A 6,000-nucleotide genomic window follows, 5' to 3' on the forward strand; every position below is an offset into this window, starting at 1 on the left:
CACTTGCAAATGTTGGTCATCCTGTATCAGACAAAATGCAGGTAACCATCATACTTAACGGCCTTCCTTTATCATGGGAACATGTGGTGACTTCTTTTAACACTTAGTGGAAAAGAAGTTTCCATGATTTCTTTACCATTGATACCAGTACTTGAAGAAGAGAGAATGAAAAGAAGAAGGCGAGAAGGAGCATCTAGCAATTTGATGATGGCTCAAAACTCAAATTAGATTGTTCGAACTCCTACATTCAGAAGCAAGCCTAAAAAGTTCAAACGAAAATGGAAGAGTAAGCCAAACACTAAAGTCAAAGCTAAAGGAGCATGTTTTAAATGTGGAAAAGTTGGACACTTCAAAAAGAATTGTCCAAAACTCCATGGTGTTAAACCACATAAGGAGATTACAATGACAATCACTGAAGCATTGATGGCAAAACCAACTTCTAGCTCATGGTGGATAGATTCAGTAGCAACTAGACACATCACAAACAGTAGGAAATTTTTTGTAGACTTTAAAGAGAAAGCTGTTGGAGAGCATAAAGTTTACATGGGCAACAACACCTATAGTGACATGTTAGGAGAAGGAAAGTGTAAGATTTTTGTCAAAGGTTCAGTTATTGTCTTGCATGATGTTTTGTATGTTCCTAGTATCCAGAGAAATCTAATATCAGTTCCTATATTAGATAACAAGGGATACGGGATAAAATTTAAATCTGGGAAGGTCTATATTAGGAAAGGAAGCACATCTGTAAAGGGAACAAAAGTTGACAATATGTATTCTATTAAAGTTAATAATAAAGTTCTCATTTCACATTATTCACATGTCTCTGAAAGTAGTTCTTATCTATTGCATTTAAGATTAGGCCATATTAACAAAAATAAATTGATAAAAATGAGCAAAAGTGGATTACTACCTCATATTAATTCTGGAGATTTTAATATATGTGAATCATGTATTAGAGGAAAAATGACTAACAAGTCTTTTTCTAAACACTGGAAATCATCAGAATTATTAGAAGTAATTCACTCAGATATTTGCGGACCATTCAGAACTAAGACACATAGAGGAATGAATACTTTATTACCTTCATCGATGATTATTCAAGGTATGGATATATCTATCTCATCAAAAACAAATTTGAAGCTATTGATAAATTCAAAAAATTCAAATTAAAGGTAGAAAAACAATTAGGAAGATCTATCAAAACCTTAAATAATGATAAGGGGGAGAATATGAAGCTATGGATACTTTCTGCAAAGAGAATGGTATAAAACATTTGTACACAGTGCCATATAAGCCTCAACAAAATGGTATTGCAGAAAGAAGAAATAGAACTTTAATGGAAATGACAAGGTCAATGATGGCATTCACTGACTTGTCTATCCATTTTTGGGGAGAAGCCTTATCCACATCAGCTTATATACTCAACAGGGTTAAGACAAAATCTAAACCTTTAACCTTTTATGAAATCTGGACAGGTCTGAAACCCAACTTAGAAAATATAAAAGTATGGGGATGCAAAGCCCATGTACTTATCCCAAAACCTTTAAGGGATAAATTAAAAGATAAAACGTGGGAATGCAAGTTCATAGGATATGTTGAGAATGGTAGTGGATATCGATTCTACCATTCTGAAAAAGGATTAATAGAAAGCAAAGATGCTGTTTTTCTTGAAAATTCAGATCAAATAACTCCTATAAAAGATATCAGACTATTAGAAGATGAACAATCTACACAAGAAAATTCAAATCATATCACTCCTATGAAAGATATCAGTCTATTAGAAGATGAAGAATCTACACATGAAGACATTACAAATCTCCAGAACAGTGGGAGTAAAAGAAGATTGGATCTCAATATCCCTAATCATGAAAACAGTGGGAGAGTTAAAAGACAAAGACAACCATCAGTCATACTTAAAAGATCATTATGTACTAAGTATGGATGACATAAATCTTCAAGATGATCCTACCAATTACAAAGAAGCTGTGAAAGGTGATGATGCAGACAAATGGATAGATGCAATGAATGATGAACTAGACTCCATTAACAAAAATGACATCTGGGAACTCATGGATCTGCCACAACAAAGAAAAGCTATTGGATGTAAATGGGTACTGAAGAAGAAATTCAAAGCAGAGGGAAGTCTTGATAAATACAAGGCTAGGTTGGTAGCCAAAGGATTCACTCAACAACCAGGTGTGGACTTTGTTGATACTTATTCCCTCGTAGCAAAATTTACTTCAGCAAGAATAATCATCTCCATAGTAGCTAAGATGGATTTAGAATTGCACCAATTAGATGTAAAAACAGCATTTCTAAACGGAGAATTAAAAGAAGACATCTATATGGTTCAACCTGAAGGATTCAATGTGAATGGACATGAAGAAAAAGTTTATAAATTGAAGAGGTCATTGTACGGGCTAAAGCAATCTTCAAGACAATGGTACTTAAAATTTCACGAGGCCATCATGGAAATTGGTTTCGAGGTAAGTCCACTAGATCATTGTGTTTACATACATTATGACAATGATAAGTTGACTATATTATCACTATATGTAGATGACATATTATTAACTGGAAATTGCTCAAAAATGATTCAAAATACAAAGAATTTCTTAGCATCTAAGTTTGAAATGAAAGACATGGGTGAAGCAACTTATGTCTTGGGAATAAAAATTTCAAAGGATAGGACCTCGAAATTATTCTACTTAGATCAAGAGAAATATATAGAAAAGGTACTTAGAAGGTTTAATATGGATAAATGTAAACCTCTAAATACACCCGTTTCAAAGGGTCAACTTTGAGCAAAACAATGTATCCTCGAGACCAAACATAAATTCTTGAAATGGAAATTGTCCCTTATGCTCAAGCTATGGGCAGTCTTATGTATGCTATGACAAGCACAAGACCTGACATTTGTCATGCTGTAGGATTGGTTAATAGATATCAATCCAATCTTGGAAAAGAGCATTGGCAAGCAGTTAAAAGAATATTTAGGTATCTGCAAAGAACTAAAAACTTGGGTTTATGTTTTAGATTAGAAGATCTAAACATTGCAGGATACACTGACGTAGATTTTGCAGGAGATGTAGATGACAGAAAATCTACAAGCGGTTATATATTCTTATTTGGGGGAACAACTGTTTCTTGGTTGAGTAAGAAACAAAATTGTGTTGCAAAATCCACAATGGAAGCTGAATTTATATCATGCAACACAACAGTAAGCAATGCTATTTGGATTAAGCATTTTATTAAAAGTTTAAATCTTGGAATACAAGATGGGCCTGTCAATGTATTTTGTGATAATAAGTTTGCCATCTCTTTAATAAAAAGTGGAACTCAAAGTTCCAAAGGCAAACACATTGACATAAGTTATCACTATATTCAAGATACAGTGGATAGAGGTGAAATAAAAGTTGAATTTATTCCCTCAACAGAGATCGTAGTTGATCCCATGACCAAAGGGTTAACTCTAGATAAATTTAGAGAGCATGTAGAAAAAATGGGATTGAGGAAAACTTAAGAAAAGGCTACATGGTAAAAATAGCATACTCAGAAGGATTCAGGGATGCCTGAATGAATGATGGAATGCCTTTCTTTTTCATTTTTCTGTATACTGACAATATAACTATTTATCTCAAATAGGGTAACCTTGGAGATAAGAAATTGAATAAAAATTTTCAATTCAATTTACATATGGTTATTATGTAAAAAAATCATTAATTATAGTATTAAGGATGAACTGTATTCTTAACTATGGATAATTAATGTTAATTGCCTAGATTATATGGCTGATAAGGAGTTGACATGTTTTTTGTGATACTAAAGATAAACATGTACAACTAAAGGTTTCATTACTAATTATAATAGTATGATCAAGTGGGAGATGATGGTATACAGGATGATCACACTATTATTAGTGTGGTCATCACCACACCAGATCATGTAAATTTTATAGGAAGGTAAAATTACTTCTAGGTGGAGGTAGCAGGTCAAGAGTGGTAACTCTTGACCAAGAGTTGTATTGGGACTCTATAAATAGAGTCCCATGAGAATGCAAATTCTCAATTTCTATTTTTTACTTTAAATCTTTGTTTAGTTTTCTCTTGGTTTTTCTACATTCTAAAGACTCTTATTCTCCACCAGATTTCCACCATAACGGGAGAAATCCTTTCTAAAGAATTTACAAAGATCCTATAATTTAGAATCCTACAATTCCATGTGTAACCATCTTGTCTTTAGAGAAGCAGTTTCAAGATGTTTACACAAATGCAAAGTTTTTGGGACAGGTGTGTATTATAATAACTATCTTCTTAAAAGTGAAGGTGCAATTTCTACCTATCAAGTGATTGAAACTTGAGAAGAGACCTAAGGTTCTCTAAAAAATATTTGCTTAAGACATTCAACATGCGTATTGGAGGAGAATGGTGCACCTGGTCTGTTTGTGTTTTTCCTACAACCCGCCAATAGTGGAGGAGAGACACCTTCCAAATTTGAGAGAGAGAGCACCGATGCCAATCGATTTTTTCACCATTTGAGACAGAGAATGGTCTGAGAGATAGTCAGGAGCGTCGCCTTCCAGATTTGAGAGAGAGAGAGAGAGAGAGAGCAACAATGCTGCCTTAGCTTTTCACGCCTGATCTAAGAGAGAGCGGAGCCAAACCACCAGCGTCTTCTGCGCAAAATCCCTGCCAAAGCCAAACAACTGTCGTTTCACCGTCACTGTCTCTGAGAGAGAGAGAGAGAGCGTCTGAGAGTTTAGGGTTCGGAGAGGAGTTCATGTGTTTGGTTTGATGGAGAGAGAGAAGGTATTTTCAATTTTAGATGCCTTTTACGTATGTTTTGTGGAGGGGAAAAAAAAAAGAAAAAAGAAAAATGAATGAGATGACAAGATGCCACATAGGAATATATGAGCCAAATATGGGGATTTTATTGACCCCTAATAAGTGCCAAATATTGCATATTTGGACCCCTTTTATTTACATTAGATAATCCCTTAGCGTTATTTAATATTTTGTGTTAGTTTTGTGTTTTTAGTGTTTTGTCGGTCATTAAAGAAAAACTACAGCTTTAAAGGGAAAAATGTAAAGTTTGGAAGAAAGCATACTTTGAGAAGACCTAGATGATGTGGTTAAGTCTAACCAAATCCAAGAAAATGTTAAAGTGGATTTAAAATCAGATTGGATTAAAGATCAGATTGGATAAGATTTCGGATCGGATTCAAATTCAGATTCTGTACATGTCTTAGTATTTTGACTATAACTTTTTCCTCAAACATCGGATTGAAGTGATTCAAACGGAATTAGAAAGCTAACTCAAAATAATACAATTTATTGTGAAATAGGATTTTCCTAATTCGGATGGTTACTATGCCAAAATCTCTCCGCAATCAAAAGACACAAATCTGGACGAATCCTATTCCGATTTCAGACTTCTATTTTGATTGGGAGACCAGACCTCCGAATTATCTAGGTTTAACAAGGCTTCTAGGACTTCACTAAGCCTATAAATAGATTTCTTTGCATTCAAGAAAATATATAGAATTCCAGAGAGCAAAATTCTACAGTTTTTCTCTTTTTAGTTTAGGTTTTCTTTAGATTTAAGTTTTATTTTTATGTGGAGCTAAATTCCCAACTAAGGTTGGGGATGAAGCCTCACCGATGAAGAACATCAATACTTTCATGTAAGTCTCTATTTATCTAATTTTATTGGGTTTAATATTTCAGTTGTTTTACTTCTTTTCAATGTGTAGAGTGATTCTTGGATATCTTTTATGATTCAAGGATACACTTGATGATCGATTTAAGATAATTTCACATAATTGATTGCTTGATTTTGTTTGCCTAAATAATTGGATATCCCTTGTGATTTGTTCTACGAATGGATACATGTGATGATTTTGATTAACTGTTGAAGCATAGTAAAACATATTTAATATTTTGATTGTGAGAACTTCAGATTAATATTGATAAACATGGAAGTATATTGTTGTGATTCGGT

This window comes from Corylus avellana, chromosome ca11 (assembly GCF_901000735.1).
Source record: "Corylus avellana chromosome ca11, CavTom2PMs-1.0".
NCBI classification, from domain to species: Eukaryota; Viridiplantae; Streptophyta; class Magnoliopsida; order Fagales; family Betulaceae; genus Corylus; species Corylus avellana.